At 38.1% G+C, this 13,373-nt stretch overlaps 1 protein-coding gene across 3 annotated transcripts in view; it reads left to right on the top strand.

The window, feature by feature from the left end:
• Nucleotides 1-13,373, top strand: part of CPNE3 (copine 3) — a 48,433-nt gene that overhangs the window by 885 nt on the left and 34,175 nt on the right. The window lies entirely within an intron of this gene.

Genomic DNA, 13,373 nt, shown 5'->3' with positions numbered 1-13,373 from the left:
TACCCTTGGTGTTTTTGTGTCTGCCTCTATAAACCAAAGAGAATCAAATAGAAGAAATGCGGGATTAAAATATAGCGATTTTTGGTTACAGTGTCCAACAAACAATTTGCTAGACAATTTTTTATATATGTTTGTTGATTTAATGCTCACAACCACAAACTTAAGTGGAATTGTCATTCTGTTTCACACTCGGAACTCATATTAAATCATTTGCCAAATTACATGCTAAATGGTGGCATGGGGGTTGGAATTCAGGTCTGTGTATGATTTCAGAGCACAGGTTTATGGCTTAATGTAAAGAACATTACTTCTTGGGATAAGACAAATACCTAGGTTTCAAATCTGTGTTTTGTGTTAGTTAGCTGTCTGACCTTGGGCAGATTACTTAACCTTTTAAGGCCTGTTTCTGCATTTGTAAGATAGAAAATACATCCTGTCGTAGGGTTTTTATGTGGATTAAATAAGATCATATTTGTAATACACTTAACAAAGTGCCTGGCACATAGTTAGTGGTAAACATAGCTACACATATCTTCCTGTTGTCATTAATTGGGGTCAGCAAACTTCAGTTACCCGCCAGAGCCAAACAAAACTGTAGGCCTAGAGCATAAGTAGAGAGAAGCAAGAAAGGACAAGGAGAACTGAGAACAGATGACATATATGGTGGCAATCATCGTGAAACCCATAGATTAATCTGTGGTATCTTTTTTGCCCACTTTTTTGCCTATCTGATATTTTCTTCAAAGGCGGTTCCTTCTGGCTGATGTTTTGGAAAAATGCATCCCTCTCTGGGCTGAAAAAATTCAAAGAGGCAAGTTTTGGGGACTGGACTATGTGGAGACTCTCTGGATGTGAGGGCGAGCTGAATTTTAGCACTCCTCAAACTGAAAGGTGCTTGTCACAAACCTTCCAATGAAGTGTGCAGTTCTCTCGTAGGATTTCTTCTTTTAGATCTAGCCCCTGAAGAATGGAGCAGGAGAGGTGTTTTCAGGATGGGAGAAACCAAAGGATTCTTTGTATTTTAAGGTTTGCTTAATGACTGGACACCTCTTACTTTCACCTATAACTGTATACACTTTATAGACAACAGTCTTGATTTCCACATAAATTTAAGGCAATTTAAGTATTACACATTTTCAAATTTTTTTTAATATATCCTTTCCCATCCTATCACTGAGGTCCTGAATATTTCCTTTGCATATCTGTTCAGATAACCTGTTCATACTGTATCCTAGCTCCTATCAATGCGTGGTATGGCTTTAGACATAGTTTTCCTTGCCCTCCTTCTTTTTTGGTACTACTGCTGTTTTGGGTTTTTTTTTTTTTTTCCTACTATAGAGTTCTTTTTCCTCCTTTTTCAAAATTTGCTTTAGTCAGTGATTTATTACGCTAGAAACCTGTAGCAAAACTGAGAAGGTTAGTATTGGATATGAAATATGACTAAGTAACATTTTGACCTTCAAAGATCTATAATGAACCACCACTGATCATCAAAAGCATAGTCTCTGAGGTGGATCTTTTAGCAAGGATGAATGACACTATCATTGGTGGTACTCAACAAGTTTGAGGAGTCCAAACTTGGACATTCCTTTAATGTACCCACTATTACCTTTATGCTATAGGTTAGCTTCCTTCTCACCAATGTTTTCCCTTCATGTTCACTTATGTTATAAGGATTGCTAGTCAGGTTAAAGCCCAACAAACAATTAAGGAGGATATTTGGTAGAAGGTTCGTTGAAAAATTGGCTAAGAAGGAGGTTTAAATGAACACCTAAAGCTATCATAGATTTTATTTAACTACGTTATTTAAGTTTCTGATATGATAATCAAAACCAGATGTTATATATACATTTGGTAAGGTTATGATAACTATATTTAAGTTGATTATGCTGGCTTAAATTTGAAGAAGCTCGTGGAGGAGTATTGGGATTCTTTTGGAGATGCTGTTTATTCTTTTAGTATATAACAGCTTATCAGTGTGCAATCATATTTTTTTTTGCAATCATATTTAAAAAAACATTAAAATCAGTGTAATGGTCAAATTTACCAATATAAATTAGATGGGTAGATATTAATACAGTTTCCCAATGAAAAATAGAAGGAAATACTACATATTCATTTTAGCAAATCATTTTGAAATATCCTCTTACCAAGTGAATGTATTCTGTCTGGTTCCTGTGAAAATTACCAAAGCGCAGCATAGTTGTAATATGCATTGCCATTAGGCTACTTCAGTTTTCTGAGCCTTAGTTTACCATGCCTCTAGACTCTATGGTGATAGTACATGTTAAAATAGATATCTGCAACTGTAAAGAGAAACTTATTGGTCACATTTTCATCTGTTTAGGGGTCAGGATGTTTTAAAAAGAAGTGAAAATCAACGTATTTACTGATTGTGTTGTTAAATGCTTCTTTCTCCCCTTCCCTGCTTAATTTTTCTTTAGCACTTACTACCATCTAGCATACTATATATTTTACTTATTTTTTTTTACTTTAGTGATATATTTTATTTAACCAAATATATTTAAACCATCATTTTAATATGTGATCAATCTAAAAAGTTATTGAGAGATCTCACATATCTTTTTCATACCAATCTTTGGAATCTAGTGTGTATTTTATTCACTTGATCTCAGAGGCACCACATTTCAAATGCTCAGTAGCCTACCATACTGGTCAAACCAAATTCCTTCATTAATGTCCAGACCATCTATAAAATTCTAACATCTAACAAGTGCAGCTCTATACTTCTAACACTCTGAGGTTCTAGTGTGACATTCTAGAATCTTGTGTTTCAAATAGTCTGTGCCTAATACTGTAGGATCCCTTGAGTCAAATAGCCTATGATTCCAATGTTCTAAGAGTCTGTGATTCCAGCACTTCATATTCTTTGACCTAGATCAAGGGTCAGCAAACTCCAGCCTGTGGGCCAGATCCAGCCCACTGCTTGTTTTATAAAGTTTTATTGGAACACAGCTATGCCCATTTAATTTGTGGCCACTTTCATTCTCCCAGGGCAGAGTGAGTAGTTGTAACAGAGACCATGAATGACCTCTTGACCAGCCAAAACTAACATATTATTCTTTGTTCCTTTACTGGAAAAGTTTACTGACCCTTGATGTAGATATTCAAAGATTCTAAGTTAAATGGTGGTTTTACAGATGTTTATTTGATTGTCATACTTTATAACTCACACATATGTTACACACAGTCTTTTCTGATAAGATATATGTTGTTCAAAGGAGACTGGTTTCCTCATCTTAGGCATTTACCATTTCAGGCTTCTATAATTCCATTAGGTTGATTACTTATTTTATTTATTTATTTATTTTTTTTAAAGTAGGTTCCATGCCCAACATGGGGCTTGAACTCGTGACCCTGAGGTCAAGAGTCCCATGCTCTACCGATTCATCCAGCCAGGCTCCCTCCCTGTTTACTTATCTTTTTTATTGTCTGTCTTCCTATAGTGTAACCTCATCAATGCAGGGTATTTGTTTTGTTCATTGTTCTCCCAACACCTTAGAACAGTACCTGACACACAGTAAATGCCCTATAAATATGTGTTTAGTGAGTGAATAATGTTTTTAACTGTTCTTGGTTGGGAAACAGAAAGGGGCTTGCCGGAAAGTTAAAACCAAGCTGCAGTGTATGTGCTAAGTAACCAGAAACGAATATTCTTGTAATCAGGAAATGTATAAACATTTCAACAATCCTTGCTCAACATAAAAATTTTTACTTTTTTAAAAATGTTTATTTACATTGAGAGAGAGAGAGAAAGAGAGAGAGAGAGAGGCAGAGCATGAGAGGCAGAGGGGCAGAGAGAGGGAGATACAGAATCCAAAGCAGGCTCCAGGTTCTGAGGTGTCAGCACAGAGCCCGTGACCTGAGCCGAAGTCAGAGGCTTAATTGCTTAATCTACTGAGCCACCCAGACACCCCCCTCTCCATTTTTTTTTTTAAGATTTTATTTTTAAGTAATCTCTATACCCAACGTGGGGCTCGAACTCACAGCTCTGAGATCAAGAGTCACATGCTCTAGTGACTGAGCCAGCCAGTTGCCCCTGCTCAACATACAAACTTAAATCTTGAGAAGGAAGTAGTTGTAGTTGTTCCAGCTTTAAACTGAAAGAATTGTTGTGTTATTGGGGCTCCTGGTGGCTCAGTTGGTTGAGCATCCGACTTTGGCTAAGGTCATGATCTCACAGTTCGTGGGTTTGAGCCCCACATAGGGCTGTGGGCTGATAGCTCTGAGCCTGGAGCCTGCTTTGGATTTTGTGTCTCCCTCTCTCTCTCTGTCCCTAGCTCCTCCCCCTCTCAATAATGAACATAAAAAAAAAAAAAGTTATGGGCTGATTGGATTTAAAAAAAAAAGAAAGAAAGAATTGTCATGTCATTGTTCACATTGTTCACTATGAACTAGAAAAGAGCACATAAGTGACAAAACGTGAAATGCCTGTCTTGCTCAATTAAATGTTGTATGTGCCCAGCTAAGAAGAGTAGGAAGGGAGCCGAGTTTTAGAAAGCCTGCTTTTAGAGTTGGGCATCATAGTTGGATAGTAGGGACAGGTGAGAAGTTCTGATGGCCAGCCCAACATCTAGGAGATTCCATTAGGTGGGGAGTTCTTCAAGCTCTCTGAACACCAAGGGGCATCAGTCTCAGCAGGTCAATGTGCCTTTATATAAAATCCAAACTGCCTGCTTCACAGCTGGCCAGAGGTTTCACTTAACCCTTATAATTTTAACATTTTCAACTGAGCATCCTGGAATTTTCTGCTAGGGAATGTAGTTCTGATTTTTATCAAAACAAGTTTTGGTAAAAGGTGATTCACTTAGTAGATATTTACTTTGTAACTAACTTTGCCAAGATGCGTGTTTCATAAAGTGAGGCAATATTGAGATGTTGTAACTGCTTCTGACTTTTATTAACACCTCACTCTGTGCACCTACTATGAACTGTTCATTTGACAGGCTTGACAATATAATCAGTGACATTTCCAAAATGTATCTAAAGTAGCCAAGGGATTGGTAAAGCAGTATAACCTGAAACACATGTGAAGTAAACTCTGTAGCCTGCTGTGAATCATAAAACAGATCAATATAATCTTAGGAATTTTCTAGAGAAATCAAGGAAGGGGCCTTAATCGCTCACTTTTTAGCAATAAGGACAGGGTTAAAACAGCATATACTTTCTGTGTTTAAAGTAAGAGTGATCAAGTGTGAACACTTTTATATTTTATATCTTTCTGCACTTCTGCATCTTCAGGTATCAGCAATAGTATTGCTATCTGGATTTTATTTAGGATAATTCAAGAATCTGGAAATTCATTAAAAAAAATGGTGGTCAAAAGCTGATTGCTTTTGCTGCTGTGATATGAGCTGGGAGTGAGATTCCATGGATGGTAGTAAAACTCACTTCCTTATTATCTTGCAGGTACCTAATAGGTTGGGCCCTGTGTTTTGTTGATGTGCATTACTTTTTCAAGTCACTCAAGGACAGGAAATTTAATAACAGTTCCAAGCAAAGGTACCTAACTGGTGGGAAAGTATTTACCTAACTGTGTAAATCCTAGACAGATACAGCTTTTTTGGTAGTGGGAGATGGAAGTTGAATTTGGAAACTTTTGTTCTTTTCCTTCCGTTTCCCTTTTTGGTTCTGATCATTTTTCTGCTATTTTCTACTTTTTTATTTTTCTATGCCTTTAATACGACTTCCTCAACAAGTTCTGTATTCACTATAATTAAATTAGTCATAGAACATTAACTAGAAGAGGCTTTAGAAGTTACTGAAAGTGACTGGCTCAACTCTTAGAATTAACACTTGAAAAATCCAAGCCTAGAGAAGTTACAGCGCTTGCACATAGAGGTGTGACTGACACAAAACTACTTCCGCCTTCTCCAACTCCCAATCCAGTGACCCTCCTGTTGGTCCTTTTTTCACATTGAAAAGAAAACATGCCCTTTTCTCTGTTTATGTGCTTTAGTGCTTGACCTAATTCTAATTCTGTATCCCCATTTCTAGTGTTCCATTGCAGGGTTTAAAAACAAATGTGGGCATCACTTTCTTAATAAATACAGGGCAAGCTTACTGTACAATTCCTTTAATGTAAGTTTTTCACTTGATATTCAGTATGGTATATTCCTGAGAATTAATGTTGCTGCATTAATTCAGAAAGCACTGAGATCCTGTGTCCCCCATGTAGATCTGTGTGTGTGGAGACTTTAGCAAGAAGAAAATGCTTTCTTCGCCTTAAGTAATTCACAACGTAATGGGCTGTCTGGAAAAGGACCTGCTGTGATGTAAACACAATCCATTCCGGTTCTTCCACTATTTGGCCGTTACTGTTTATTCTGGTTGTCTTTGTTTAAGAAAGATAATCATAGTTGTAGGCTAAATATTAATCTTCTAATTTTAAGATTGTGTTCATTAATTTGTGTCAGACTGAATATTTACATTTCATATACTAACTAAAAAGCTATTGGGAAATTAATTAGAGACTATTGCTGTTATACTAAGTAATGAGTAATTGCAGGCTTTAGTGCTCCCAGGGCATCTGGCACGAGAGCAGACAGATCTGGGATCTTATGCTGGCCTTGTTACTTATCAGCTTGTTTATCTTGGGCAAGTATTTAAACTTTTGGGAATTTTTTTTCTAATACACACTATGTGTTGTTTGGAAGTTAACAATGTGCTGAATATTGGTAACATATTCTGGGGCAATCCAGATATTGTAGTCCTAGTTACGATGTATTGACCTCTTGCCATATAGTAGTAATCCTTGTCCTGTCCAATTTACCAGGGTTTTTTCGTAAAATTGAGAATATATTATTTGGAAGCATTTTGAAAAATTTGTAGAAAGCAAAAACCAGAATTTATCCAACTGTATGTACTTATTAACTCTCTCTCCTCTCCCACTCTCTATCCAAAATCCAGTAGCAAGTGGCAACATGAATACACATTCTTTTGTAACAGAATATAGTTTTAAGCCTTGGTAAAGGTAGAAATCTATAGATTTCTTCTCCAGCTCTGAGGGCACTTTGACTGCTTCCTGTCTGCACCATGCGGGTTTATCATGTTGTGTATTTCTGTGTATACATAGATAGCTAGGCATTCTGCTTTTGCATTGCATTCTTCCCTTACCCCATTTAGAACACATAGAAGATATTCAGTGAATAATTGTTGAATGAATGGATCTCCCCAGTATGATTATAATGAGCTCCAAGGTCTTCTTTTGCTGTATCAAGTCCCCGCTGTCCTTAACATGAGAGTGGGTGCACAATAACCTCTTAATGTAAACACTTGTTGATTTGACCTGGGATCTCCAAGAGGTGTAGCAGCTCTTAGACTTATTGCCATATTACCCTTCTCCCACTTTTGGGGGGTGTGGGTTGAGAGGGACACTTATAACTGTTCTGAGCCACACAATTGGAGAAACACTGCATGGGCTGTGTACTGCTGATGTTGCTGGGCCCCATTCCAGCTGCCCCAAGGTTACCCTGCTTGCTTTCATTGGTCATCCAGGATGCAATATGTATACCATTTAGTGAATCATCGTATTAGAACCAGAAGGAACCTTTGAGAACTTTGTAATGTTGCCAGCCTTCTCATTTGGTAGCTAAAGAGTGAAGTGTACTAAAGACATTGGTGGGTGGGCATTGACTTCTCCCTCCCCATTGTTACAGGACAAATAATGAATCACTGCCACTGGCTCTGTCCCCTCTCCCCCATACACCAACTAGGCAGTTATTCAGGTAAACAAACTCTTCTGAGAGGATTTAGGAAAATTAACACTTATCTATAATAAAGCCTGATTGCTTGGCAAATTAATTTTGTGTAAATCCTAGACATTCTTTTATTATTCTTCTAAGAACTTCTTTATTTTTTTAAGCTTTATTTTAAAAAATATGTATTTATTTTGAGAGGGAGGGAGGAGACAATCCCAAGCATGCTGACAGCACAGAGACCGATGCAGGGCTCAAACCCACAAACTGTGAGATCATGACCTGAGCCAAAATCAAGAGTCTGATGCTTAACTGACTGAATCACCTAGGAGCCCTTAAGAAGTTCTTTATAAACAAGGATGAGAAAGGTGTTTTATGTCTTAATATTGAATAATAAGCCATTGATGCTTAGACAGTCAATTGAAATATTTGAGTAGTCAATAAAATAATTGCTACCATTCATAGAATATTTCAAAATGCTGAGTGTCCTACAAACCAAAATTGTCTGGTAATTTTTTATCCCCACTTTATAGATGAAGTAATTGAGGTTCAGACATAATTTGGTAAAGCTGACACACCCAAATTAACAAGAGGAAGCAAATTTGAACCAAGCATACTGACTCCAAAGCTACAGCTATTTCTGCCATGAAAAACCTATGCCAGATATCCTGCTTCAGGATGAAGAGGAAGCAGTAAAACATGGGTGTCTGTCTTCAGCTCACAGTAGATAAAAAGGGTGATGAGCCATGCATACAAGTAACAATAGTGAAAGAAAAAAGTGTCAGTACATAACTACTTTAGTGGGTAGTTCTGTACTTTAGGTGGGTATCAGCAACAGCTTTATGGAGAAAGTGTCATTTGAAATGGATCTTGAAGAACTTAGATGGGCAGGCTGGGGGCAGATGCAGACAAAGCCATGAATTCCAGGTGTAGCTAATTGGACTAGGCCCTGGATAGTCAGTAATGATTTTTTTTAAAAAATGTCAGAAGTGAGGAGCGCCTGGGTGGTTAAGTCGGCTAAGCATCTGACTCTTGGTTTCAGCTCAGGTCATGATCCCATGGTTCATGGGACTGAGCCCCACGTCAGGCTCCATGCTGACAGCGTGGAACCTGCTTGGGATTCTCTGTCTCCCCCTCTCTCTGTCCCTCCCCCACTTGCACTCTCTTTCTCTCTTTCAAAATAAATAATTGATTCAGGAAAGTTAGGGTGACCAGGAGAATGGTTGATAGGTTTAGTGTTTTGGGGGGTTATTTGCATTTTAGAAACCAAACGATTCTCTGGTAAAGAATCTGTATAATAGAGAAGCTGTTGTCCACTCCTAGGGGCTGTTTCTGTCTTTTCTATCATCCTACTTTTTGGGTAGTAAAATACAAAAATGACTCGTTAGTTGTACACACACATTCTTCTGCCTGGTCACTTATCCCAGCCAAATCTCCTATTTCCCATCCTCAAAGGGTACAAAACATTTACTTTATTTTCTTCCATCATAAAAGAATATTATTATTGCTCTTTTTAAAATTGTGTATCATGTGCTGGATAATGACATAGAAAGGAAATGGAAAGAGCATCTTCATGAATGTTGCTATTAACAAGGTTCCAGACCTGATTGTTTATGTAGTTTCTTCCATTTGTCATTCAGTCATAATGAGTTTCTAGATAAAAATGAGGCTGCATTCAGAGTCATTTTCATGGGGGAATGCTGCTAATAGAGGAAATTTGTGTCCCAACAGCAATTAAGTTATGTAACTGTCAACAATTTACTACATAATCAGGTGTGTCTGGCATGTTGGTTTTGTAGCTCTTGTATGAGCATTGTTAGGGAAAAAAATAATGTTCCTCTGTTGTGTTGTGTCTCTTTGCTGTGAGACTAACTTCACACACAGATATGGTCTGTATTTTCTGTGTCCCCATCCTTGGAAATTTGAGGGCTTTCTGGTTACACTACATGTTCTTCAGAAGCTTTAGAAATCCTTGTTCATTCTAAGTCTGTCCACAGGGTACTGCATTTTCCTGGGTACTGCTAACATACAATTTACAAGACTCTAAACTACCTTATGCAAATGGAAAAATTATATAAGTAATATTTATTCCATAGATTCTATGTTAGATATGAAGAGCAAGATGGCTGGCACATTCCAGATTTATAAGTTTCCTTGGGGTATCTCCATTTTCACTGATGAGGAAATCTAGGCTCAAAACATTTAAGTAATTTATATGCGGTCATGCAGCTATCACCAGATGCAGGATTCAACCCAGGTGTGCATTCCTTCAAATTTGATCTTGTTCCTATACTGTAGTTATCTGTTACTATTAGTGCAGCAGGAATTCAAATGAGGGACTTGGTGTAGGTTGGAATAATTAGGGAAATCATCTCAGAATAGAATAGTAAAAAAATATAAAACATGGGATACACTGGAGGAGATCGGAATCTGGGGGCAGGTAGTTCTAAAATTAATAATAATAATAATAATAATAATAATAATAATAATAATAATAAAAGCAACTTTTGAACACTTACTATGTACTAGGCACTGTTTAAAATATATTCATTCATTCAGTCCCCACAACAACTATATGAGGAAGGGACAGTTATTATTTTCATTTTGTAGATGAAGAAACTGAGAAGTTATATGCAGGTTAAGGCTCTTGCCTGAGATCACAGATAAAGTCACTGGTGGGATCCAGGTGAGAACTCAGCTGTCTGATTCCAGAGCCTGTCCTATGGGGGAATGAAGAGGAAGGGACAAGTCAAGGGTCTTCAGGGCCAAATACAGTAGATGTAGAATATGGAAAAGGTAATTGTGTATAGGGACAAAGCTGAAGGATGTAGGTTTGGGGAGTACTATATGCCAAGTGGATGCCTGAAGCCTTGAGAGGGAAAAGAAGTAAAGGTAGACATGACATGAGGAGGTGACAGAGCCTGAAGGGATGCTCACAGTTTCTTGGAGGGGAGGAGGATGAAGGGTTGGAATAGGAGATGAAGAAAAGTCAAGGATGGAGAATCCAAGGAAGAAGAGACTGAGGATGAGGCCCCAGTGTCAATATGCCAGAGACTTCATGGATTTGGATAAGTTCAAAGTAACTGGACCATTGTCTCTGTGCTTTTGTGTTTGGTGGTATCTCTTTTTTCCTACCAGTTTCTTCTTCTTGCCTCTTACTATATTTTTAGCACTTTTTCTTTTTTCACAAATCAAACTGTAAAGGAATGATGATTGTATTCATGCTATCATTGCAAATGCTCTTTAACATTGTGCGTATTTCCAAAAGGAAATAGCTAATCTTCTGAATTAGATGGTGTGGAGACATGCTAATTTTCGTGAATTCTGTATCCATGGATTGCTAGATATAAAGACCTTATGGGTATCATGTTCTAAATTCTAAGATACTGTAGAATTAGAAGAGATTTGACACAAGTGACATTTTAAAAGAAGCCATTTCATCCTGCCATCCCTAGTTTGAGAACTATCGGTAGCACCTTCTTGCCCACCCCCCAAATCCTTCAGCTGGCTCTCAGGTGACCCTAAACTCACCCCTCCTACCTGTCCAGCCTGGTTTCCCCCAATGTGGATGCTCACTTCTGTGACACACAGTGAGGCATCCTCACTGTGTCTTCTAATGTCTTGGTTCTTTTCTACTTCTATGCTGTCTCCCTCTTCACCTAATGGATTCCTTCAAAGCCTGGAGAATGAATTCTCATCCACACTCTTGATACTGTTAATTCTCTGTCTGCTTCAGTGATTTCTCCTTTATCTTGATATCTTTGGCGCATATTGTCAGCACTGTGTATTTTGGCAGTTAATAATTTAGACACAGGTAACCTGGCCAAAAAAAAAAAAAAAAAGAAATATGACTTTATAGTAGTTTTATTTTACAAAATAGGATACTTAGTAGGTGAATTGGGAATATGTGAATTTTGTTTCTTATTAAGGAATAATTCTCTTCCAAGTGAAGGTACACACATATAGCATTGCTTTTAAAAGGAATTTCTAGCTACCAAGAGTATGAAACCTAGCTCATTCTCATTCTTCTTTAATTTAGGAATATTAAATGCTGATATTGATTTTTGGCACACATTGAGGATCCCTAAATTTTGAGAGCGTCCATTAGAGCAATTAATGAGTTTCCATGAGACATAAGTTGTTTTTGACATTGCCAAAGGGCTCTTCTCATAGTAATCCTTATCATTTTAGACCTGATTAAGCATTTTGTACAGCACAGATATCCTGTTTAAGTATAACAGGATGATGAGTGGATTTGTCCCTGTTGTCCCAGAATGTCAGCTCATCTCAAAGTGGAGGTCAAGGGCATTAAATGCTACGTCTTACTGTCCTACCTCCAGAACCTGTCCTACCACCATCAACCTGCACTGTACTCTTAGACAGCTGGCTAAGTGAACTTTCAACCAAGGAATGCAATGCCTGTTTCTTTTTCTTGGTGAAACCCACAGTTTCTTTCTTTCCCTGGGTTCAGGGAAGAAGGCATCTTACCCTCAACATAATCATCACCTGTCAAGGCCAGCTCCCAAGTATTCCACTCTGTCCCCAGTCATCTTCATATATTGATTGGAGGTTGGAGTGGGGAGGGGTGTGTGAAAGCTAGGTTAACTGTGGTATTCCTCAGCAAGTCTTGAGGAAACTTAGGCCATGCCTGTTTGCTGGATGCTGTCTGTGAAAGAGTGCGTTTGCCAACCTTGCCTACATGTTAGAGTCATCCAAGAAACTGATGCCCAGGTTGCACCCTTATCTCTTTCGGTGGGACTCTAGCATCAGTCGCTTTGAAAACTTCCCAGGTTATTCCAATAAGCAGCCAAGATTGAGAACCACTGCTGTAAAATGTATGGGGATGGGATAGGGAGTGGAGGGGGTACTTGGGGTCTTTTATTCTCCAGGTTTGACTTTTAGATAGAATTCTTTTTTTTAAAAAAGATTTTATTTTATTTATCCTTGAGACAGAGACAGAGCACGAGCAGGGTAGGACAGAGAGAGAGAGAGAGAGACACAGAATCTGAAGTGGGCTCCAGGCTCTGAGCTGTCAGCATAGTGCCTGACATGGGGCTCGAACTCACGGACCGTGAGATCATGACCTGAGCTGAAGTCAGATGCTGAACTGAGCCACCCAGGCGCCCCCCAAAAAGATTTTATTTTTAAGCAATCTCTACACCCAGCATGGGGCTTGAACCCACAACCCTGAGATCAAGAGTTGCACGTTCTACCAACTGCGCCGGCCGGGTGCTCCTGAAATTCTTTGAAAATAAAATACCTCACTCAGTATCTTGTTAAATAAATAAAGATAAAGGTTGTAGTTTAATCTATCTTGTGTTTCAGCTGAATACCATGTTTAACTGAAGGATCAAGATTATACTTGCTTGGACTTTTTCTGAATGGTAAAACTTTTAATAAAGTGAAAAGATTAGTATGTTTTATTGGCCATCTTAAAAGCTGCATCTTATTGTCATACAGTAAATTAGTTTCATCCCAGCAAGAGAATCTGACTAAAGCAACATCACTGGGATGAGCTAATAGCCATCTGAATTGGCAAGGAGCATATATTGACAGTCATATTCTAGCAAGTTTATTCTGTGATCCTATTCTGACAATTTGTCCTAAGAATTCCACTATTTCATTGAGCATGCATGTACTTCTTAAAGGCACCAT

Source organism: Herpailurus yagouaroundi, unplaced genomic scaffold, assembly GCF_014898765.1.
Source record: "Herpailurus yagouaroundi ecotype Mexico unplaced genomic scaffold, PumYag 165, whole genome shotgun sequence".
NCBI classification, from domain to species: domain Eukaryota; kingdom Metazoa; phylum Chordata; class Mammalia; order Carnivora; family Felidae; genus Herpailurus; species Herpailurus yagouaroundi.
This window is presented reverse-complemented; position numbering and strand designations above follow the sequence as displayed.